This window comes from Uloborus diversus, chromosome 3 (genome assembly GCF_026930045.1).
Source record: "Uloborus diversus isolate 005 chromosome 3, Udiv.v.3.1, whole genome shotgun sequence".
NCBI classification, from domain to species: domain Eukaryota; kingdom Metazoa; phylum Arthropoda; class Arachnida; order Araneae; family Uloboridae; genus Uloborus; species Uloborus diversus.
This window is the reverse complement of record NC_072733.1, coordinates 89,715,268-89,741,837: the sequence shown is the minus strand read 5'-3', so window position 1 is coordinate 89,741,837 and position 26,570 is coordinate 89,715,268. Positions and strand designations below refer to the sequence as shown.

The 26,570-nt window shown below is 33.2% G+C and overlaps 1 protein-coding gene across 1 annotated transcript in view; it reads right to left on the bottom strand.

Annotated features, from left to right (window-relative positions):
• LOC129218435 (atlastin-2-like) overlaps positions 1-25,847 on the bottom strand; it is a 240,086-nt gene extending 214,239 nt beyond the window's left edge. Inside the window, exon 1 of the mRNA XM_054852699.1 lies at positions 25,778-25,847. The gene's annotated coding sequence lies outside the window, so the exon portion shown is untranslated. The remainder of the gene's footprint in view (positions 1-25,777) is intronic.
• Between the last annotated feature and the right edge of the window lie 723 nt (positions 25,848-26,570).

Sequence of the window (26,570 nt, the reverse complement as noted above, 5' to 3'; positions counted from 1 at the left end):
CATGTGTCGGATTAAAGGCATGTCAACTCCGCCTCCTCGGAGTGACAGACCGCAATCGCTACTACTTCGAATGAATAAATAAAAAGATAACGAAACAATAAATGAATAATTAAATAATAAATCAATTAATACATGAATAAAAATGAATGAGAGTGTAAAAGAATTAATGAATAAGAAAATAAGTGACTGAATGAATAAATAAGTAAAATACTAAGTAAATGAAGGTAAATGAATTAATTCATAAAAGAAAACGTAAGTGATTTATATTAAGTGATTGAGTGAATATATGAAACAAACTATTTCACTCTGCCCCGTATGTACTTGCCTAATTGCACAATTTATTTAAAATACAAATAAGCTTAATGTTAACTAATTTAATACTGCATTGAGTATTAGGAGGTCTCAATTAATATTTAAAATGTTAATAACAATAACTTTATCATTTTATGGTAGCAAAAATAATTTTTGACTTACAACAAAATATTACAATATGAGTATCATTTTTTTTTTAATTACCTGTATTACCCAATGCGTTAAGCTTCGGCGGTATTTTTTTCTTGACTGGAATAGAATACATATAGTACTATATAGTTAAAATAATACCAGATAGGTGGAGCAAAAAGCAGAGACAATATTTCACCATTTCACTTTTCCCCATGTTCTCCTATATTTATTTTTTTTAATATTGTGTTTTAGTAGGATAAGGAATTTCGTCACACAATAAATTCTTACCTACGTTACCCAAACACAAAATGCCATTTCTCATTAACAGATGGCAGTAATAATATTGCATTTTATTTCCCATGATACAAGGGAATCCCTTTTGCTATTTTCAGCCATGAAGAGTTGTAAGAATTTTGTTGAAAAACAAGATAGATTTTGTTTTAAAAACTAAGTGTGGTTATTAAGAATTCTCACCTCCGTGAACTTCAAATTAATGTAAAAAATGAAGTGTACATGTTTCCATATGCTTAACTTGTGCAGATTGTAGCAACGAAGGAAAAATTTCTTTCAATGATAAATGTATCCATTAGGCCTATATAATGGAAAATTCCTTATCTTCGTGACAAACCTTATCAATGCCATTATTTGTGAGGTGAGAATAAATGATGGATGGGAAATACATCAATTTTATAGTCTATCAAAATTATAAATTACCAGCATACCTTTAAATTTACTAATTTGGAAATTTATTAATACTATTTAGTAGAATCCATGTCAATTCAACAAGGGGTGTAACATGATGGTCTCGGATTTTTTTTTGAATTTAACATATGTTAAAATTCATAAAAAAATTAAGAAATACGCTTTTTTTTTTTTTTTTTTTTTGCCCCAAAAAATTCCTGGGCCGAGATGTAGGTCGCCAAAGATGGCGGTCCTGTCATGATTTCTCACTTGGTATTTTCGTCAAAATTTTGAAGTCCATTATCTCAGGAACGGTAGAACATATTTTATTGCGGTTTGTTTTATTTAAAAGGATATTTATTCTTGTTTAAAAACATATGCAACATTTTGAAATATGTGATTTACTTTCTTTTCCATGGTCTTTTGAAAAAAAAAAGTTTAAAATAATTTTTTTGATTTTTCTCAAAAATGCCAATTTTAAAAATCTTCATTTTTTTATAGTTTATTAGTACCACTAAGAACTGCGTTCCCTGAAAAGAAGAGCTTCCACTTTTTCGTTTAACAGATTTTAGAGCCATTTGAAAAAATGAGGGTTTTTAAGGAACCCTTTACGTCAGAGGTTCCCAAACTTTTTTAGGTCTGCGGCCCACCAACTTTGTGAGAAAAATTTTGAGGCCCACTAAGTACAAAATATGCAAGTAAAATCTGGTGGAAAATCGACACTTGAAACACGTATGGTGTATATAAGTGTTATCGTACGACGAAAATAGGTGTATGATACATCTTTAGTTTGAGTATATTTTACATCATAATATCCTTCCATAAAAAAACTGAACCGAATCACTATTTTGTCAACACTTCATCTGTTGACAGCCACCGAACTTTCCATGGCGATATAAATAGTTTGCGTTATACATTTTTAGCTTCCAGCTTCATCAGACGAAACACCAAACAGTGTAGGAGTTTTTGAATATTTACCTAACAGTTGACAATTTTTACAACATCTTTAAGTTGAAGTCTTTGCGACTTTAATAAAAATAGTTCAAAAACTTTTGTGCATTCAGTTTGCTCTGGTTTGAAGATTTTTCGAAATTTTTCCCATTTTGGGAAACATTTCTTTTCTTGATTTGAAAGAAATACCAAGTTCCTATACACTCTGGATGTTTAGTCGATCGACAGTTTTCGGGATTTGAGAGTTCCATTCATTCATTGGATACCGTTTCGAGACAAATCACACGCACACTCACTGTGTGTGAAGCCCTTCCTCAGAACCAGAAAAAGTTAACTCTCATTTTAAACTTCAAGGGTTATGTTTACAAAAATGCTTTTATTTTCCTTGCTATTTTTCAACAAGTTGAACTGAAAATTGAGCTACTAACTCACAACTTTTGGATCAGTTAAAAGTACTTTTATCAATTGGCAGCCTAGCATTTTCCCTTTTGACTCTAGTCTTACATATTAACTACGTCCTACGCAGATATTTTTAGTGACGCAGCATCCTAGCAGTGAACTGTCCCGAAAAACGGATACTAGACTCCAAGTTTTATTTTGCTGTAAGATCATTGTCCACGGCCCAGTATCACGCTGCCTGTGGCTTACCCATGGGCCGCAGCCCATGGGTTGGGAACCGCTGCTTTACGTAATGGCAGACCTGAAAATTCAAAAAAACTTAATTAAAAGTGTTCTCTGGCCACTTGTTGCGAAACTTGTATTTTGAATTTTCAGGTCTGCCATTATGTAAGAAGTTTCTTAAAAACCCTCATTTTTTCAAATGCTTCTAAAATCTGTTAAACGAAAAAGTGGAAGCTCTCCTTTTCAGGGAACGTAGTGCTCAGTGGTACTAATAAACCGTAAAAAAATGAAATTTTTTTAAAGTGGCTTTTTTGAGAAAAATAAAAAAAAAAATATTTTAAACTTTTTTTTTTTCAAAAGACTATGGGAAAAAAACTAAAGCACATATTTCAAAATATTGCGTGTGTTTTTAAACAAGAAAAATGTCCTTTTAAATAAAACAAACCGCAACAAAATACACTCTAAGACAAAAAAAAAAGTTGCAACATGAAGGAAGTCTTAGAATACAATGACATTTGGAAGGTATGTTAAGTGTATATGGAAGAGTAAATGATTAGAAAATGAGAACGATATAAGCAAAATTTATTGAACAACATACACAAAATGGGTAACATTCAGTATGGGGTATGGCCGCCATTATTCCGAATACAACATGCTAATCGTCTTGGTAACGAATCGTACAGGTTCTTAATGAAGTTCTGTGGTAGTTTATCCCATGCTGCTTTAACTTTGTTACGGAGTTCCGGCAGATTTCGAGGTACGGGTGGAGTGTTGACATCTCGTCCCATGGCATCCCACACATTCTCGATTGGGGACAGGTCTGGTGAATATGCCGGCCACTCCATGCTGTCTAGGCCTTGAAGACAAGCTCTAGAGACGGCAGCAATATGGGGTCGAGCGTTGTCTTGTTGGAATAGCGGCCGAACACGGGTGCTCAGGAATGGCAAAGCAACTGGCTGCAGGATCTCTTGAACGTAACGTTGGCCGGTCAAAGCACCGTTAATGAACACTAGAGGTGATTTTGCATCATATGCAATTGCGCCCCACACCATGACACCAGGTCTCGTGGACGTATGACGCTGTACAATAAACCGTAAATCTTGGCGCTGACCACGTCGCCTCCACACGCGGATTCTATTGTCGTCTCCACCAAAACAGAAGCGGGCCTCGTCAGTGAAGACTACGCGATACCATTCGACGCTCCATGTCCGTCTTGTACGGCACCATTCCAATCTTTTCCGACGATGCAATGCTGTTAATGGCAGTCGTCGTAACGGTCTACGTGAGCGCAGTCCCACGTCGTGCAGCCGTCGGCAAATGGTGCGACTAGCGACCCTTTATACTAAGAGATGCGACACAGGCTGAAATAGCGTTTCTGCGCATACTTCCGAGTCGAAAAAACCGTCCAACTCGAATTGGCGAGGGCATCCGCGCCTGGCGCGTTATCGCTTGTTTGGCGCAGAGCAGCCAGTTTCACGCGGTCAAGAATGAATATTCCACGTTTAATTTTGCCGTTTATGTATCATATCGAGTTTTTCTTTTTTTTTTTTTTTTCAAGGATTGATATATTTGGGACAACTGGTATTTCACAATATTGCTATTTAGTCCTTCGAAATAAATCTTCGGCTGGAACCGAATTTACCTATAAGCTAAACAAGCTATAGCCTAGCCCCCCCCCCCTCCCGTTTTGTTTTGTTGGGGCCCCTTACTCCCGACTCCCGATAAATTGCATGATTCGTTCCTTAAAAAAATTGAAAAGTACTTGAAAAGCCAGTACCTAAGGCATTTAATTCATAGGTGGATTTAAAACCAAGTTCCTGGGGGGGAGGACAGGATTTTTTTTTAGTTGTATTGATTTCAACTGGCTGGATTTAGACTCTACGTGTACCTAAGCCATTTCAGGTTTTGGGTCTCTTTATTAGTCCGGACAACTTTTCTGTCGGTGACAAAAAAAAGGCCATTTTTTAAAGCCACCTACTCCCCACTATGCTTTAAACATAAGGTCTAAGGTGGGATAGAAAATCCCCAATTTTAAGGGGTCCGGGGGTTTCTCCCCCGGAGGAATTTTTGTAAAACAGATATAAAATTCTGCTTTTTGAAGCCTTTTAAGGGGTAATTGGAACTACAGAAATATCGGAAACAAATAGCAAACTATTCTTTTGCAAATTACGATAATACACAATAAAAATCGTTTTCGAGTTGACAAATCAATGACAGCAGTCCTCAGAGAAAAAGCGAGGAAGAAGGGAAGATTATGCATTGTTATTTGCTTACATTGGTTGTCGGTTCAATTCAATTAGTTTTTGATCTTGCTTCCAACCCACCCACAAATACAACAATGAATTAAATACAAAATGATCAATAGTAAAAAATTCTTTAAAAGAAATTGTGTATAAATATAGGTCACAAGAGAGCAATATGCTACACATTTGGACAATTCATAATTTATACACTTGATAAGAAATGAAATTGAAGCACACTTTGCTTAGGAATTTCAGACTCACCTATAATCCGTTTCAAGGACTCGAGAACAATTAAAATTATTAAAGGCACTTCATTTGCCCTTTCCAGTCCCTGAAATTTAGTATTAGATTGTACAGTTTTCTATTTTAAGTTAAAAAAAAAAACTAGATTTTTCATTACAACAACTTTTTTTTTCAATTAAAAGTAGTGCAAAAAACGAAAAAAAAAAAAAAAAAAATAGAGGTAGTGTTTTTCTCCCCCTGCGCTAAACAGATTATAATATACAGTAGACGCAAAGCAATACAAAAGAATTTCCAAAATTACTGCATTTGGGAAACAGCAATATATGAAACATGCGAGTCGCAAAAATTTATCTCAAGTAATGTGTTACAGAAACGTGAGAACCATGATTTTTACATTTTTGATGCAGGATGTGTCAAATAGCTAAATTTGACACATATCGACCTTTCTCCCCCTCCCCCCTCCCATATGTTATAAATTAAGTTTATGGTTTGTAGACACACTTTTCCAAATTTTCAAGGTTTTCAAGCATTTTAAAAAGAAATTTATTTTTTCAAGTACTTTTATTTTTTTTAAAGAACAAATGATGAAATTTTCGGGATTTGGGGGCCTTCAACAAAACGGGTGCCCTAAGCTATAGCTAGTTTAGTTTATAGGTAAATCTGTTTTTTTTTTTAAACCTTTGTTTCAGTTTCTAATTTGTGGAAACAATAGTTGATTATTTTAAGTATTTTCAGCTGATTACATAGCTTGTTCAGCTGGTATTTTTACTCATGTACTTGCCCTAATGGTTTTCAATTCAAAGTAGTCGTTTTCAACACATTTCAGCAACCCAGTGACAGCTTTACTCTCTTGTAATACAGTGTACGGTCCCCCCCCCCCCCATCAGAGAAGGACAGTCGCTATTCTCTACATCTTTATACTTCTGAACTACTCAAAAAAAAAAATATATTTAAAAAAAAATCATGATTTTTTCTTTTATGATTTTGGAAGATGTGTTGTTACCATGTATCGAGTCCTCCCAAGACTGGGGGGGCATTGCCCCCTTTCGCCTCCCCATAAATCCGCCCATGAAATTACAATAAACAAGCAATCTGCTCAATAAATTTAGTTAAGAGAGTAGTTAAATCTAAAACAGCTGAATTTTGAATTTTTTTTTGCCATACATTTTGCTTTGATACAGACTAAATGAATGAAATATATTTTAAACACTACGCAAATCAAATCTTGTTAAAGGTTTATAAAAAATTTTAATAATAATATTGAGGCAAACCTAACACGGCAGCCTTCACAATGTTGCGAGGTTATGTTTACTACCCCAACCATAGAACTTTTTATATATGTATTAAACACATTTCACATATTAAAAATTCATTAATATCAATATATGATATTTTAAATAAATTTCAGTGATGAATTAAGTTTCAACTACTTAAGTTTCAACTATTTTTTTTTTACAGGAGCATTTTTAATTCAAGCATATTAGCTTTTAATATCGTATGAGGAAGAAATCCGTAGAACTGAATTACAACGAAAATCGTTTCTTCGCTCAATTAAGATTAAATTCTGTAAAAGAATAATTGAGTGCATTATTTGTGCAAGTCATTTCAAAAAATTTCTACTTAAAAAAAAATCTTTTTTTTAAATTTTTTTACAAATTTTTATTTAGTAAAAAATTATTATAGGATTTTAATTGGTGATAAAACTAATTATGGCAGTGATAATACTAAAAGTTTAAAATGCGCTGACGAAAACGATTTGCTTCCATCGGGAATCGAACCGACGCCGTCCCTAGCTCTAAGCGCGTCCCTTATCCACCATGCTACGTTGCCTCGAAAACTGAGGAACTAAGTAATATTTATATACGATACTGCAAGCATCGTGTTTCCAAAAATAAATATCGAAATTATCAGATATCATGATAATTTTAAAATAAATGTCGGATTTATATGTACTAATATAGCAGCAAACCCTGCGAAAACAGGAGGGAATAAAAAGAACTAAAATGTTTTTAGAATGTAGAAGCCAATTGATTCAAAAGTTCACGCTATCAGATTTAAAAATTAAAAAAAAAAGGTCAAACGTACACTTGCTAATGGTTTTAAAGCAACAACTTTATTATACAGTATAACCTCCCTTAAGGGACACCTCCGAATAAAGGACACCTTTATTTAAGGGACATTTTTTCTGGTCCCAGTCCCTTTGAATAGGGACCTCCATGTATTTGCCTCTCATTAAGGGACACTCTATTTGAGGGACAGTCACAGAGAAAAACATATGTACAAGTGCATAAGAAAGAGTTAATTTACCGGAATTCAAGTTTCACTTTTCCTCTAAAAATTAATTGAAGAGAGTTTAACATTAACATATGTTAAAGAAACAAGTATATGCTGTAAAAGTCTTGCTGAAAGTTACATGCACGATTTGCCCATCAAGATATTTATTGAAGTAGGCTCAGGGCCAAAGGAGAGGGCACAAACTGACTAGCTTATATATAATAATTGAAATGTGAACGATTCACAATGTCTTGCATTGTAAATTACGTGACATAAAGCAAATTCATGCATTGAATTACTTCAAAATAATTGCTTTATGCTGCAAAATTTTGGACTTATCAAATTTTTGACTCAATTATAATTTAAAAATAATAATAAAAACTTTAAAAAATTTTAAGTGTAAATTTTTTTTAGTTATATATGAAAAATGTGTAGTATTTTTAATATTTCCGTTAATAGTCTAAGTTGATGAAAAAAATTATATTGAGTTAATACATTGCATGCATAGACTAAAATACCTCCGAATAAGGGACACCTCTATTAAAGGGACAAAATGTCTGGTCCTATTAGTGTCCCTTATTGAGAGGTTCTACTGTATAAATCACGTAAAAGAGAATCCTTCAATTATCCAGCTTTGTTTGTTTGTAAATACAAACTTTTAAACATTGAGTACAGTAACCTGATTGGCGCGTGTTTAAATCCCGAATGTCGCCAAAGCATGCTTTTTTCATGAATCGGAAAATCCAGCATTAAAACTAATATTACAGGAAAGAAAACACTATGAATTTCGAGAGAAAGTAAGTTAACACATTAAAGTATATCCTAAATGTATTGGTTTGCCATCAAAGTCGAAAATATCGCTTAGGATACAAGAAACAAAACCTTGAACGTAAGCCTGGCAAAACAAAACAATTTTTCAGAAATTCCTGGGGAAATTTTCTCCTTAGTGAAGGCAAGATATAGGTAACCAACACATCAAAGAATGTAAAACCAAAAATTAAATTGCATAGTTTTCCGTATTTTAAAAGGAATTCACCTTTTTTCTTTGAGCGCGTGTTGCGCGCAATGCAAATCCTATGGACGGGAACTTGAGCGTTGGACGGTTTTTGCCAGTGACCAATCAGCGCGCAGTACGCCTGTGTCGCATCTCTCAGTATAAAGGGTCGCTAGGTGCGACCACTTATTGGCTGATTGATGGAAGGTCCCACAGCCCGTTGGATGTCTGCAACTGTGCTGGTTGGATCGTTACGAGCTTGCCTTACGAGCCTCCGGTCCTCCCTCGGTACGGTTTGTCTCGGCCTCCCTGAGCCTGGTTGACGCTGATATGTGCCTTGTTGAGTCCACTGCCGCCAAATGCGTGCAACAGTAACATCAGTGTAACCAACGTGCTGTGCTATCCGTCGAAATGACCATCCAGCTTCTCGGAGGCCAATTATGCGACCCCTTTCGAACACTCCTGGTTGCGTAAATTGCTTGCGAACTTTATTTCGAGGCATAATCCAACGTAACTAACAAATCAGATTGAGTTAAATTAAAATTGCTGCTCTACTGGACGCCCTTATATAGCTGGTCTTGCGCTGTGCTTAGGGCCACCCTGCGCGCGTTGCATGCGCAACCCTAACCTGGAAATTTAATCATTTGCATATCTTAGGCAGAAGAACCATCCCTCCAAATTTCATTCACATCGGTCTACACCTTCCTGGTGCTTTTTGTTTGTCTTAGAGTGTATGTTCTACCGTTTCTGAGATAATGGACTTTAATTTTGACGAAAATCCTAAGTGAGAAATCATGACCGCCATCTTTGGTGCCTGTATCTCGGCCCAGGAATTTTTTTGGGCAAAAAAAAAAAAAAAACGTATTTCTTACTTTTTTTTATGAATTCTAACGTATGTTAAATTCAAAAAAACCCGAGACCATCATGTTACACCCCTTGTTGAATTGACATGGATTCTACCTATACTATTTTTCAACACAAATCTGAATTAAAAGGAAAAATAAAATTTAAGTCTTACTTTAATTAACAGAGCTTAATATTAGATTCACACTAATCATTAAACTAGCTCATTGTTTGCACAATTAACAAAATTACTTCTTTGATATTAAATTGACCTCTATTTTCAAACTCTAAAAAAAAAAATTTTTCTTTCTTTTTTTTTATTTTTTTATTTCCGTAACCAAGGGTTTTTTTTTTATTTATGATTAAAATAATTGGAATTTAGTTGGGCATTGTTTATGGTAACTTCTAGTAGGTAACACTTGCATGTAAGAGTGAAAAAATAAAAAAGAAAACAAAATGTTTTGAAATTGAAAAATATTTTCGTCCAAAAGTTTAACTTTTTTATGTAAGAGTGAGAAAAAAAAATAAAAAAGAAAGTTTAAAAATTAATTTGAATTTTGACATCTGGAATTCAAATTATGTTTTTCGCAATCACGTGTGTGTTTGTGTCTGTGTGCAGGCATGAGTGTGTGTGCTTATGCGTGTATGTGCGCGTGTGTATGTGTGTACGTGTATGTATGTATGCGTGTGTGTGTAGGATATGGGCGCAACCTGGAAACTGTTTTCGCTAGAGGAGCAGCATCGTGAGGGGTCGGTCGACGGTGGTGCTGCAGAAGGAGGCGGGGGAAAATAAAATCATAGGAATTCAAAACAGTCAAATGAGAACAATATGCAATGTGATTGCTCAAAAAGTTTTAATATTGAAAAATATTTTCGTTCAAAAGTTATACATTCTGGAGAATGACCCATATCAAAAAGTAAAAATTTTAAATAACAGCATAAAATTTCAACTGCATAAGAACATTTCGATTTGTATATTTATTTAATGCTTCAGCTGTTCAATGAGTATTGTGAAATCTTTTGAAGTTGTTGAGTGAAACGACTACGCCAAATGCGTATAATAAAGAGTGGCGCAGCTAATCGCCAGCACGGGAGTGAAAGTGCATGTATTATATGAGAGGAGTTGAGTTTCAATAAAGTGAGAGGACAGTCCACTATGATATGTGTTGTGTTTTTTTGAGTAAGAGTAATTAAGTGAACTATGTAGCTATTGACGGGCCTCCATTCAGAAGTATTAAACATTAGGCATGTTTTCCTGCCGAATGCAAAAGTAATGTGGTACCTTTTTGAAACCTAAGAATTGAAAAGTACAGATTGTTTAGTACTTATTCTTTGCGAGACGAAAAAAAAAATTGGATGAAGCTTCTTAAATGAAATAAAAACAATTACATACAAAACATATTTGAATAAAATTTTGCATATTTTACAATTTTCAAAACGGCAAAGCTGCAGAATGCATGAAGACGATGAGAGAATGCATATTTCTCAGGATTTAAAAAAATTCTTAAGACATATATGGTACGGCTCAGCAAAAAGTTCAATACAAGGCTTCTGTTTTCGTAACATAAGACAATACTTAAATACATTGGTTTCGTAACATAAAACAATACTCAAAAAGTTTCTCTTCAAACCCATAAAAACATTTATGTACATTTAGGCTTAAAATTGTGTTGAATCCATAACTTACCTTATGCTTAAGCGATGATTTGCTTCGCATGAAACTATGGTAGTTATTTTCGCCTAAAGATGATTAAATTTTTAACGTACTTATTAATATCACCGAATGAAGAACAAGAACACTAAAAAAAATAATAATAACTAATACCGTAGTTCAGTTATTTTCGTAGCACAAGAATGACTTCTTAAGCAATATCGTTATAGCAATTAAAAAAGTTTGTTTTAGGCGCTATTTTACGTACATACCAATTTCTTACTAACTTGAAAGGTACTTTTTGTATACTTCGCAGTGTTCGCGCTCAACTATCCATAACCTGGATCCCAGGGACCCATTAATGAAATAGATTTGGGTCATTTGGTGGAAAAAATTAGTCCCTTAAATTTTAAACAGAAAATCTTAGCGTATAAATGAATAATTTACAACTATTTATACTTAGGGAAAAGAAACTATCAACATAGTTATTTAAAAAAGGTATAAAATAAACTAAATTGGTTAATTTTGCTCTTTTTTTCTGTGATTATCATTGTTAAATTATTTTAAAATAATACACTTGCAAGACTTAGTCATTTGAGAAACTATTTAGTCAGTTACAATGAGATAAACTCAAAATTTACTTTAAATTTGGATTTTACCATGAAATAAAAAACAAATGCCTCTGATTGATCAAGCAGAAAGCACTCCCTTAACCTTTGCTTTCATGAAAATCTTTCTAGGTGAAAAAAGGCGAACAGCCACCCCCCCCCTCCCCTGAATTACCAATTATCACTCGCAATTTCATAGAAATAGAAAAAAAAATCGCAAACGAATTAACCCAACGCAAAAACGAAACATTCTCTCACATAAGTATGAAAATTGCTCATTTGCAAACTTAAATTAGTAGATTTGACTTCATTTTGACTCTTTCAAAATATCTGTGTTAGCTTTCGTGCTATTTTTAAAATGGCGCAATCGATTAATACCTGACTTTTGCAAATCCAAATAAAAATAGCCCATCAGAAATAGGTAAATTACTAGAAAGTGAACAAGTTTAAAGTGCTTTTGTATACAATTCAAGTATTCATAAGCAATTTAACAAGAAAAATGTGAAGTTCAGAACTTTGTGTTTAGCGCGATCGGGAAAATGTTCGCCATTTTTTTTCCACCCCTCCTTTTATTGAGGATGCAAGATAATGATTTTCAAAAGTAATTCTAGTTACATGAATGCAAAATAGATGAGCTTTTACTTAACAGTTGTCTTGTATTAATCCTGAAGATTGCATTGAAACCGCTCTTACTTTTGGTCTTTATTCCTGTTTTTAGGAATTTCCCCAAGATAAAAGTTGAGGGAGAACTTATTCTTAGAATACAGTACAATGGGCTATTTAGGAACATGCAATATTTTACTCTCTGAGCTCTGCCCAGGAGGTCACTGTATGCTCCAGTCTTATCATTAAAATTCCACTGACTGGTCAACAGTAGGGGTGTGTTTGAATAGCTGATAAAGAGAAAGGGTGATTTTAATCCTTTTCTGTTAAATCTCCTGGTCATTGAAGCTTAAAAGCATTTACTAGATAGATCTTCAGCATTTTCCCCAATTTTTTTTTCTGGTTTTTATCTTTTGGGTGTTCTGGGTCCCCAGGATCACAATATTCGCGGAAGTTGCGTCCCTTTCCCGCGAATTCGCGTAAAAAACCCGCTATAGCGTGGAAACGCGAACCTTGCTTCGTATCATTTTACAAATATGAATATTTAAAAGTTTGGATTCTTTTACACTCAGCGAATTATAATCTTACCCTGAACGCTTTCTTTACTTTTTTCCAATGCTAAAGCATCAACCATAAAAGTTTTTCATCAATTTCAACACATAAACACACTTTCATAACTTTTAGAAGATGCGATTTCCAGAAAATTCATTATTATTATTATTATTAAAATACAACAATTTCGTTGTAAAATCTGTACAAACTGCTGTGCAACTCGTCTTTCTTTGTAGATGTACCTCCGTAGTCATTGAATCAGAAATTTTAAATACAGTAAGACTTTCACTTTCATTATAAGCAACGATAAAACTACTTTAACAAGAAGAATAAAAGGCAAGGTAAAATAACTGAACTGCCAACTTTTAAGAGTTAACGAGAGCTAAAATATCTTTTCTGGAACGATTGAGAAAATACAACTAATTCCTCCTCTACACTTCATTCCAAAAAGTTTTCATTCTTACTCTTTCATTTAGTTCAACTCAGTAACTTGAATTGTTAAGCATACCTATAGAGCCAGCGTTCTTGCCAAAATTTAAGTTTACCGAAATGAATATCATAATGATAATGCATCGTAAGAAAAAAATAACTACATAGCATATGCGAGAAATGCAATTAGAATCGTTTTAAGAGTATCATAACATTTCAAAATACATTTACACTGTAAAGTGCATTTCTATTATGGTGGAAGAACGTTCAAAAGAAAGCACAGACGATTCTTCGCGGGTTCCTAGATGCACGAAGAACAACTGAAATATCCTTAATAGTGCTGTGCGCAAGGATTCTTCAAAATCAGTGAGCAAAGGGGTCATTCCAGGTCAAGTGATAAAGGGTTCCGCACTCAAACATATCCGACTTTGTAGGGCTCGACCGATGGCATTTTTTGGCCGATGGGCCGATGCCGATTGTTGGCCGATTGTTCAAAGATGGCCGATGGCCGATTGTTTTCCTCCAAATGGCCGATGGCCGATGCCGTTGGCCGATGGCAAAAAAAAAAAAAAAAAAAAAAAAAAAAAAAGTCAAACAGAAATAAATTGATAAGATTGTCAGGGATTTAAAGGATCATTGATTCATTTCACTTTACTTCCTTTCTACGAATAAAGAATTGTAATCACAAAAAAAAAAAAAAAATCAGATTTCGACCTAAATTTCTATTTTACTATCACCAAATTTATACTTCACAAGTTTTTTCGGCACATCTGTACATACATATGTACCTAAGAACATATAGATAACCAAATATCCATTTTGAACGCCTCCTCAGTTAATTATCGAAAATTCTCTTGTGATGTCTTCATGCGCGTAAACTTGCGTCACTCAAAAAATAGTAAATTGAAAACTCATACCTACGTAGTATGATCTAAAAGTTCGAGGTCAAGTTGTATAAAACCTTACCCTGAATAGTTCACATTACCGAAGCATATATCTATCTACAAAATAGTCACCTTGAACGATTATGCACTTCTGCCAGCGTTCGTATAGCTTTTAGAAGCACTCCTGGAAGACGTTTTTCGCAAATTCCTGTAAGGCCTCTTGCGCTGCTGCTTTAACTTCATCGTGGGGAAGAAGGCGACTTTCATGTTGCACGGTTCGATTGGTCAATACTCTGATATGACAAACAAATAACCTAACGTTTCGTCGGACTTAGCTCCGTGTGACTTTTACCTGTTCCCAACAAAAAAACATTTGCATAGACGTCGCTTTTTTCCGTCAGGAGAAGATGAAGCTGCATCATAGAAGGTAGCGAAAAATGGCTTCCATGAGTGTTTCCAAAAGTTATATGAACACTGGCAGAAGTACATAGTCCCTTTTGAAGGTGGATGTGCTTCGGTAATGTGAACTATTCTGGGTAAGATTTTATACAGCTTGTCCACGAACTTTTGCCTCGTACTACGTACAATCTGTATAGGGTGTAGTTATGCTTCTCCTTTTTTGACTGCTGTATGATGAAAGAGAAAGAACAATAGCTAAAAAAAGAAGGAAGAAAAACAAAGAGACTGTTTAATAACCAATTGATTTGTTTTTTTTTTTTTTTTTTTTTTTTTAATTGAGCATATAACTAAGATTTCAGTAATGTTGTAATAATGTATGGATTTAGGTACACTAAACATAGTTAAAAAAATTAAATTACGCTGTTTAATCAATCAAAAAAAAAATAATTAAGAATAGAACTATGAAACCGTCAACAAATTACGCAATTAAAGTGGAAAGATTGCACGCAGACATTTTTTAGTCATCAAATTAAACAAAAAAGGTAACAGATAAATTACAATATTAAATCAAAATAGTAATATTTTTATACTTATTTAAAATTTATGAATAGAAAAGTTTGCATTTTTCATAAAAGCTATAACAGTGACATACATTTTGCTGAAAAAAAATAGCCATGAAAAGAGCAAGGTTCTTAAAACGCAGGTAAAATAAACAAACTCAATATTTACATCAAGTTAATAACTGAATACATATACTACTTGATCTGATGTTTGCACACATAGTATTGAACAATTTGATTGTTTAATCTTTTATGAAGCTTTACAAACAAGTTCAAATTAAATTTTTCAATTTAACAATAATTTTCTGAAATTTAAAAAATTGCATAATAGAAAACCCTTGAAACTTTTCTATAAAAAACGAAAATAACGTATTCATTGATTTTATATAAATACATAAAAATAGTTACTTACAACAGAAAAAAAATCAATCGCTATTAATGATGCAAAAAAGATGGCAATTTACGAAATATAGGTGAAACAAGTATGATAAATACGCAAAATGACATTTCTTGACCAAAATAAATAATCGCTAAATATTTAAGAAATGCTTGAAACGACGAGGTAGTGTTAGGGGGGTCACCCTCTGATTTTGGAGTAAATCACACTTCGGCCCCAACCTCTGCCTCATTTTTTTAGTACAGAACAGCTACCACCCGCCTCGGAAGAGTTTTTGAATTTACTTCAGCACTTCCGGAAAAAAAAAAAATCAAAGTCCCTTTGATTTCCGAATTATGTCACCATTCAAAACGTCTTTAATGAATGTCTTACATTAATGCCCTAAATTCTTTCTAAACAATAGATAAAGTTTAAAAAAAAAATCTAAAATTTTATGAATGGTATTAGTTTTAAACAACTCAGAAATACAACTAGAGTTTAATTTCAGAAATTGAGGGAGTGGGAGGAGGGGCACGCAAGTGTTCTCGGAAATTCAAAAAATAGTCGTAAAAATAGAGTTCAAAATAATCATAAACATTGAGCAGAAAACCCTTTCAAAACTTGCACCCGAGTTTGTTTTGACGTGTAATGGCGGATTTAAAATATAGCAAATGTTGCAATTGCGCGAGAGGCCCCATAACCATAGGGCCACCGAATGAGTTACAAAAATGCGAATGATAAATGTTTTACAACTTCTGTGATCCCCAAAATGTATTTCGACGGGCTCCAAACTTGTAACTCCGCCGAAGCGATACAGAAAAGACTGCATTACTGTGATTCATATTACAAATATCGAAAAAATTAAAAATTACCGTCGGTTCAACGGGAATCTAATAAAATGACACAAAAATCGGTTTCGCCATCTCATATTTGTTTCCATAGTCTCCAATTCGGCAATATATCACCAAATGATCGTCAGTCTGAGACGCTATATTAGTTTTGCATTGAAATAAGTAATTAATAGCCACAAAAAATGAGTAAACAGGCTTTTCAGAACACCCGATCGAAAACAAAAAGGGAAGTGCACAACTGGAACGTCCGCAGAACCCACATACAAAACTTTAACCTTCTACAGATTATCATTTTTGAGTTATGACTTATGACAGATACATACGTACATCCTGCTGCAAGAAACAACGCAATAATTAACTTATTTGGTACCTGAATGTAGTATTAAAAACTCTTCTAGGGATGACTAAAAATAGAAATTCATACTGAAATTTAAGTAAATAATTTTATATGAAAACAACAACTCCATTTACTTTGTATTAAAAAGTAAAACAGCAAAGGTCCTTTCTTTTTCAAAAACTTCGGCCAATTCCATCGGCTTTTCGATGTTTTTTAAGGCCGATGGGCCGATGTTTCCCGCAAGTTAGCATCGGCCGCCGATGCCGATGGCTAAATTGTTGAACCATCGGCGCCGATGCATCGGCCAGGCCGATGCATCGGTCGAGTCCTACGACTTTGATGAAATTTCAGTACATCCATCAACCAAACTAACTAAGGTCAAATATTAGCTTCTACAAAACAATAGTCGTTGTGACTTCATTTCGCACACATACAGTATGTGAAAAATAGTCTGTGCCAAAGAGTTCTATAATAGGGTAGAGACTGAATCTCGCAACAGTTCCATGTTCCAGTAAGGGGAAAGATTAGAGTGGCAGAATACAAAACATTGTATTGAGTTCGAGTCGACTAAAAGATTTTTATTCTGCTTTTCGCCTTTGTTTATGTTTTTAAAATGGTGAAATCTTATTCATTATGGTTGCACAAACAGAGCAACCGCACTCAATCAAAGTTTAAACATTTTTAGATGAGCAATTAAAAAAAAACTTTATTCATGCTTGTGTTAGTGTTTACAAAAATGAATAATTTTGCATTTGATAAAAATATGTTTCAAACTATTATCGAACTCTATGATAACAGATGGCTAGTGAAATATGTGGAATTAACTTTTTATTGGTGATGTGATTTAGTAAATCTGTCCGAAGTTTACTCAAAGGCAACACAGTATTCTTGTTGGATACAACATACAGAAGTAATAAATAGTGCAAATAAATTTGTTTCATGTTATTAAAATTAGAGGATCATCTTACAGACTGTTTGTTTTGTTAAAAATAAATGTGACATTGTAAATAAAAAAATGATGCATAAAAGTTTTATTTATTTTTTTCTTATGAAGCAGGGTTGAGTGATTTAAATCAGTTGATTTAAAAAGAAAAAGAAAAAAAAACATTGATTCGCAAAAATCATGATTTTTAAAGATAAAATTTTTAAAAGTTCAAAAGGCTGAGTTTGATGGACATGAAGTTCAGAGTATTTTTATTAGAAAAACAATGAACAAACAAACATTAGTTATAAGTACTCTTACTAAAAGAAACAAAAAAAAATCATATTGTTATTAAATAAATTTAATTGAAACCCAAGAAAAATATAAAACAAAAAATCATAGTAGCAATTAACATTAAAAAAGAAAGAATTCGCAAAATATTTTTTTTAAAGACTTACAAATAGCATTATGCTGTAAAAGTTTCAGTTTCTTACTCAAATTTTAAGAGGGTGCTCAATTTAACATTAGTCGTAGCATGGAAAATGTCACAAATTTGGAAACATTTAATTTCCCCAGCTGTGTCTTTGTAAATAATTTTTTTTGCAATGTATATGCATATTACTTTTGTATAGCATAATATGTAGCATTGTTTTTTCAGTTCAATGTAATTTTTAACGCCCCCCTCCCCATACTTACGATGTTTGGGGGAGGGAGTTGAGCAACCTCTTTCAGTTGAAATAAGAAGTCACAATTCTTCCGGTATATTACTATCCATAAAAATATTGACGGGTGTCCTGTTATCTAGGAGAAACTTTTTTTTTTTAACATGTATTTTTGAACCACCCTAGTTAAGCTATTTACTTATTCACTAAAAAATAAACATACAATCCTCCTCAACTTACAGTAAGTCAAAACAGTGAAAAAAAAATATGCATGCGTTTTATAAGATAAGAATTCTGAAAAACAGTCTTCTTTTCAGTCTTTGATGAGTTTTATTAAAATATTTAAAATACAAGAAGCATACGGTTTCCTTTTTTTCTTCGTGCATTTTATTTCAGGTGTTATTTTTCCAAAAAAAAAAAAAAAAAAAGGAAAATAATTCAATGTTTTGCGTTATTTTTATTCTCTCTCAGTTTATGTAATTCCATAATATTTCCTTTTTTTTCTTAGAAAAAAGGAAGGTGTTATTCATTTTGATTGTAAAAAAATGTCTGGGAAATACACCCATATGGATATGGGACTTTATATTGTAGTAAGATTTTATCAAGCTCTGATGTGTAATTATTTTTTACTGATTTCTGAATTACTCAAACTTAGATTTTATGAATTTTTAACAATATATAGGAAAAGAATTATCTAATTTAACATCTAACTTGGGCATTTTAACTTGTTAATATCAAATACTATATTTAAATAAATTTAAATTTCAAAAATTCTATTTAAATAAAAAAAATCCGATTTAAATTAAAAAAATCCGAGTCTTTATATATATATATATATATATATATATATATATATATATATATATATATATATATATATATATATATATATATATATATCCTGATTTTTATCAACCCTGTTATGAAGTAAGATTTAACACTATGACAATTTAAACACTATTTTATAATCTGTTTAATAAAATATGTAGAGGTTTTTTGTTGTTCTTGAGCATTGATTAAAAAGTTCCCGATTTATCTGTTGAAAATCACTGTATTCTATCAGTGCATTATGTTTTTATACATCATTCATTAAAACTTTTTATACAGTTTAACCTCAAATTATTTGACAAAAATTCCCAACAGATTCCATCGTTATTTCCATTTGAAATTGCATTTGAGGAAAAATATCAGCAATTTGACGCAGTAAAAAACATTTATCGACGCAGTACGTTTCATAACGAAACTACCGTTCTTGCCACTCTAATCTCTCTCAAACCGGTCTCCGTGCTTGGTCATGGCGGCCAATGGAAGCAGTATACGAGTCGTTCCTCTACCCTATTATAGAACTCTTTGGTCAGTGCAGTTGAAGTGGTCATTTTTCAGCGAATATTCCGCAGAAAAATGTTGAAACATCCCATGATTTAAAAAAGTTTTTTCCCTTTTTTACTTCATTTTACAAAAGAGGAAGTATTGTTATTGCGATGGCGGCAGAGGGCGCTGTAATAGACTCCTATATAGTAAAAAGAACTCTCGTGACCAGAGGCTTAGAACGATAAATAAATAACCGAACTGTGAGCGTCGGGCTCGAAGCGTCATGATGATAATAAGTTGATTTTGTAAATATTTTTGTAGAAAGGTGTACATAGTTTTGTGTGTGTGATCATTAAAATACACGTGCTGTTTCTATGATAGGAGTATTTCTGTTCGTCCATATAATTCAACAATTTAAATTATTCTAAAGCGATCCTATCGTGGACGCCATTATTTAGCAAACACAACCTTCTTCTAAAGTGTACTGCAAATACAATTCTAAATTGAAACTAGGCAAGAATGAGCTGCTTACTCATTTAGGCTCGTTTGCTCGTGTTCTTCGCTAAAGAATAACTAAATTCCGTCGGTGTTGAATTATATGGACAAACAGAAATATTCCAATCATAGAAACAACACGTGTATTTTAATGATCACACACACAAAACTATGTACACCTTTTTACAAAATCAACTTATTATCATCATGACGCTTCGAGCCCGACACTCACAGTTCGGTTATTTATTTATCGTTCTAAGTCTCTGGTCACGAGAGTTCTTTTTACTATATAAGAGTCTATTGCAGCGCCCTCTGCTGCCGTCGCAATAATTGTATTCGCGAAAAAAATTTCACTCAAAAATCGGCCTTAATTTTCATTTTGTTCACCCAAGAATGAATGTTGAGTTTTTTTTTTCGATCCGATCCCACATGGATATAATATAGGAATACACAGGCAGCCTAATGTAGCCTAGGAATACACAAACACCCGAAATATCCATTTTGACGACCCCCGAGTTAATCACAACGAATTTTCTCGTGACGTCCGTATGTGTGTGCGTATGTATCTCGCATAACTCAAAAACGGTATGTCCTGGTACGTAGACTCCTAGTAGGGTCTAGTTGTGCACCTTCCTTTTTGGTTACATTCGGATGTTCCTAAGGGTTCTTTTACATCTTTTTTGGGGGAAATCATTGTTAATTTCACTGCTAACACAAGTGGTGTTATAATTTAGCAAACACTTGGCGATATATCGCCAAGCTTTTTGCCGCCAAGTTTTTTCGCCAACTTGGCGAAACATTTCACATTTTTTTCTTTTTAAATCTGGTTTTAATTCGGCCAATATATTTCATATTTGAAAAAAAAAAAAAAAAAAAACCACTGAATCACATTAAAATTGCCAAAAATAGGGAAATAAATCTGAGTAAAACGTTTTTTGCTTCGGTTCGCAAGAAACTAGGGTTGAAAATATTCAGGTTTCCTTGCTTCCTCTAAGGCGCTATTATCATTAAATAGGCGTAATAGGATGTCATGTGATGCACACATCAGCTCGTTAATTTTTATTTTGGTGCTGTTCCAACAGTACAAATTGAAAGGAGGAGGGTGGGGAGAAATAGGTTAAGGTGGGGCACTTTTTAGACAATGATTTTTAAAAATTTTATTTTCAAACCAATTTTCACCAAATAAAGCTAAACATGTAATTTAGACATTTTTGCATCAATAAAAATTTATTTTACTCCATTATTTCATCAAATTAAATTATCATAAAAAGAATTAAAAATTCATTACAAAATCCCAACCTGCCCCACTAGGTAGGGCACCTTGGGACACGAGCAATAATCCTAATAATTATCCTCTTAAATAATTGAAATCTTATTACTAATAACATTTTCTGCTGCTGTTTCAACAACAGACACATCAACAGCAGAGAACTTCCTATCACAGGACGCGGGAGGGTCTTGGCCGCCAAGAAAACCAAAAGTCCACAGCCAACAAAAGCAAATCCACCACCAAGAAGGATGAAAGAAAATAAAAGCAACCAAGAACAGTTTACGCGACAGAACAAGTTGGGGTTTTCATCCCTCTGTATCTCAGCCCAATGAAGACCCCATTTGTTGATATTTGGTATACTCAATCTCTAGTGGCCCCTGATGACATAAGCCTAAATACAATCCCTTGGACCATCAGGGGGAGGAGGAATTTAAGTTATAAAATCGCTGTTCAAAAACGTTTTCGCTTCCTTTGACAGGGCTACAGCCCAGACGAAAAGACGAATCAAGCTGAAATTTCGCACACACATTCCTTGTGCCCTAATGATTTGATATTTAGTGCCATTTGACCCCCTCCTCCCTTGTTTTTACCCCCCAAATCATACCTTCCCGGGATTCTGCAGCAGCTCCCCGGGCAACTCTGGTAATGATTTTTTGTATACATATTCTTGGGGCGCCATTGAGGACATATACAAAAATTCAAACCCCAGGGACATCATGGGCCATAGTAATTAAAGTTTGAAAATCACTAACTTCCCCTAAATTCATGTGTACTTACTCTCATCTTATAGATCTAAGATCTAACAATTATTCAAAAGTTGTCTTTGGAAATGAAATTCAATCAAGACTAATAAAACAGATCCAACAGTTGCAACTATACGTCAAATTGTGGATATCACACATTTGGCACAGCGATTGCGCATGCGCGCGGACTTAGCTCATTCGGCTTTCTCTTTCAAGATTCCATGTTGTTTGTTTATATTTAAGCAGAGAAACATTAATGGATGCGGTTAGAATACCAGTAATACAGTCCCCCCCCCCCCAGTTTCACCGATATGAATTTTCTTCCCTTCCTGTTTTTCAGGATTGATATATTTAAGGGGGAAGAAATTTTAAATGTTGGCGAAAAAGAGGTTAAACCATGAAAATATTTTGCGTGACATATTATATGTAACTGTACGCATATGAATAAGATACAACTAACTTTATAATTGAAAGAGAAAAATAGCACTTATTGGTTTGCTTATTTTCTAAATCAATGCATTTCTCACAAACATAATACATTATGAATTGAAATACATGAAATATGTGTGTGGATATCAGACTTAGATAAAATGAAAAGGTTTCTGCGAACACAAATCCTAACTGGAAAATTTTCTGCAAATAATTATTTTGCCTAACTCACCCTTGAATAAAGAGTTAAATTTAAATTCCAATATGAAAGAGACAAAAAAAAGTGCTTTAAATCATTCAATTTTTTTTACAGTAACATATATAGTCAGCAAACATATAATTTACTTATTTTTCCCTAACTGAAAAAAACTGCTAAAACCATTTTTTTACACATGTGCTTTAAAAGCCTTTTGGAGAAAAGCTTTAACAGAAATAAATTGAGATTTTTTAAAATCAACGTCAAGAGTTTTAAAAAAAATTTCCGCAGAGGCAAAAATTTTCTGCGAACGCCGTTCACGCGTTCGTCTATGTTATGCAAGACTGGTGGATATCTGTGTTTTGAAGTAATTTGTAAACAGACAAAATATTTGCAATTAATTTAAGCAAGACTTTTGAAATGAGCTAAGTCCACGCTCATATGTAGTCACTGTGGCAAATGTGTGATATCCACGATTTGACGTAGAGTACAGTTGCATACATACATCTTCTGTCACATTCAAATTTTAAGTATTTAAAAACTTTTTTTTTTTTGCTTAGTCATAACATACATTAGTTTGTCTTTTTAGTGAACTTTTATACAAAACTAGGTATTATTCAAGACAAAGAGTTCCATCAAAAAAAAGGTAAATCACCCAACAATTAAAATTATCCCGTAAAACGTAAAATAAGCCACGATTTAAGAAAGGAAGTCATTAAATAAAAACTGAAAAACTAGATTAATATAGCCCGCAAGGGGCCATTCATTAATTACGTAAGGATAATTTTGGCAATTTTTGACCTCTTTCCCCCCATGTAAGGGTACCTTAGATTTTTCAACCCCCCTCCTTCTTACGTAAAATTCCATTTCGTTTTTCAAAATAATAAAATAATGAATGTTACATCACTGGAATCGTTACTAAATTCACTGTTTTTAAATTAAACCTTTTCATGTAAAGAAATATTTACTAAGACGTTGGAATCTAGCCTGAATGTTTTTTCGACATTTTTTGTTTATGATGTGATACTAATTAAGAACAAAACATGCCAGCGCGATTCTTTTATTATATTTTACACTAATCATTCTTTGTTTCATTTTTATCTTTTTACCATGCTACTTATTTTTCATTAAAAGTTTCATAATTTAGTTAATTAGTTTAATTTTAATACTTGAAGCATTAAATTGATACTGCATAAAAGAAAACTACCAGAACATAGATACCCAATACTACTGTAAATAAACTCTATCTGAAAAGATCTTCTTTGTACATATGATAGCCATAAACTAATTGAGATTGGAATGAAATACATCACAAAATTTAATTACTTTCTCGGAAAGTATATGTGCATTGTGCAGTGCTCCATTTGAAAATTCAAATATTTTCTTAATTCCCTTTTTTTTATATTTTGACATTTAAAACAGAAGAAAAAAATCTAATTTTTTTCAAAGGTTATATTATATTGAAGTAGATTTGGTTAATTTATTGACAACATACATTTCGAGATCGTGTAAAAGATCTTCTTTGTACATATGATAGCCATAAACTAATTGACAGATTGAAATGACATGCATCACAAAATTTAATTACTTTCTCAGAAAGAATATGTGCATTGTGCAGTGCTCTATTTGAAAATTCAAATATTTTCTTTCCTTAATTCCCTTTTTTGGATTTTTTGACATTAAAAACAGAAGAAAAAAAAATCTCATTTTTTTCAAAGGTTATATTATATTAAAGTAGATTTGGTTTAGTTTATTCACAACATACATTTCGAGATCGTGTACTTGGTCACCCAGGACCCGTTTAAGAGCTCACATCTAATATGAATATGACAGATAGTACAATACAGGCACATCGTGTAGGACAGAATTAACAGCACAGAGAAGGAAGTTATAACCAGGGCAAGGGCAGGAATCGAACCCACCACCTGGAGTTTATTACAATGACAATCTACTGAGGCACTTGAAGTAGATTAAAAACTATGTCAGATGAAATATGTTTGAAAACTCTACAATAGACAGAACAGGAGCTATTGCGAAGATAGCTATTCATGGAACAAGAATTAAGCTTAACCTAATTATAATCAATGAAAATTTTAGAAATCCAATGAGTGCTTGCTGAAAGTATGATTTAAAATTAAACAAATGACGTTTCATTTGAACTTAATATTCTATGACAAGTTTCATGCTGTTTGGCTAGTTATTTTCAGCAATTTCATATGTACAGCAGAATATGTAAAGATAACAGTTGAAAATGCTCACAAAAAAAGAAAGAAAAACTGCATTTTTACCACCTCAAAATCATGCTTATTTACTAGGAAGGGAAGGGGCCATTTTCGCATTTTCTGAGCTCAAAGTTAAAACTAGGTCTCATTGTAACTGCATGGACATTCCGAATGTTTTAAACACAACTGAAAAAATGTGCTTGAAGACTGTTTCAGAGTTAATGTCATATAACAGAAGCACATGATGTTGAAATGAACTTAAATAAAAGAAAAAACCTCTCTCTGTGATGTTATTAATTCACAGGTTGGAAGCCAAGGTGAACACAGTGTCCACACACCTCGTTATTAAGCATATCATAAACTTTGTCAAAAGCACTCCTTAAAAACAGACTAAAAAGAAAGAAAATATTTCAGAATATTTCTGATGATGAACTTGAAACTGGTTTCAAACTTTAAAATATCTTGCATAAACAAAACATTAACAACAAAGTATTGAGTGGAAGCAACAGATAAACTGAAAATCTTAATTCAGATAAAGAAATGAAATGGGAAATGTTGGTCTTAAAATCTGTTATAAAATTAATCGTAGCATTATTCAAAGTACCTAAGAAAACAGAAAGTAAAAGTTGGTAAACACATTTTCAAACTTTCTTCTTAAACAACATGGATTATTATTACCTTGGTAAACTTTTTCAAAAACACAAGGGCATTAAGAAAGAATTCTAAATTGAAAGCAGGCCAGAAACTCTAACTTTGATCGATTACAGATTTTTTAATTGTGATTTAATTCAAAAAGCGATCCCCTCGAAGTAATATGATCAGTATAACGCAAACTTTTAAAATTATTTAGCAATTTGACAATTTATGTTAGTAAAATTAAATGTTTTTCAATAAGTAAAATTAAATAGAATAAATCGGTGCATGTAGAAATTTTAAATACAGTACATGATGTTACACATTAGCAAAAGTCATGAAATACTCACATGAAGACCTTAAATGAGCAGATAATGCACAGAAAACACAGCGTAAACAACACCGAAACGTGGATCCAGCCAGACGAACTACTAAAGTAATAGTAAACTCAGACGCTCATTCTTGATTCGCTAAAACTCCAAAGTTTGAACCAATCAGAAATTCGCCGTTGACGGAGAGCAAAAAAAAATATATGGACAGAGAGCTGTTGTGGCTGGAGTGTGGGAATGATATTCCGCTGATGCGAAAGAAGTGTTGTACCACTGAGCTATATAAAGGTCGGTAATGCTATTGTTTCAAAAAAAAAAAAAAAGTGTTAATGATGATTTATTCTTGACGCGAAACATAGAATATTTTATCATAAGCCTTTACATGAATGAAGATTCTCAATCCAGTAGCAAAAACTGGAAATGAGATTATTTCATATCAAGAAGAACACCCTAGCTACAGCAACTAAGCACGTGATAATGTTACCGTGAAAACCATTTTCTTTCTTAACAAAAAATGGGTATTACTTCATTTGCTTACAGATTGAACAAAAATAATGCAAATGAAGTATGACAAAATGAAAAATTCTTCCACTGCTTTCCACATTCAAATTCTGAACACATGAAATAGTGGCATCAAACGCCCGGATTCAAGTGAAACATTACACAATCGCAAGAAACACAATCGCAATCGATCAGATTTGCAATCGCTGTTGGATGTCGAATTCAAGTGAAACATTTTGTACAATCGCAATTGGGAAGTCGGGATGAGGGCGTCTCATTCGAGGAAAACTTGACCCAAGCTATAACAATAGGC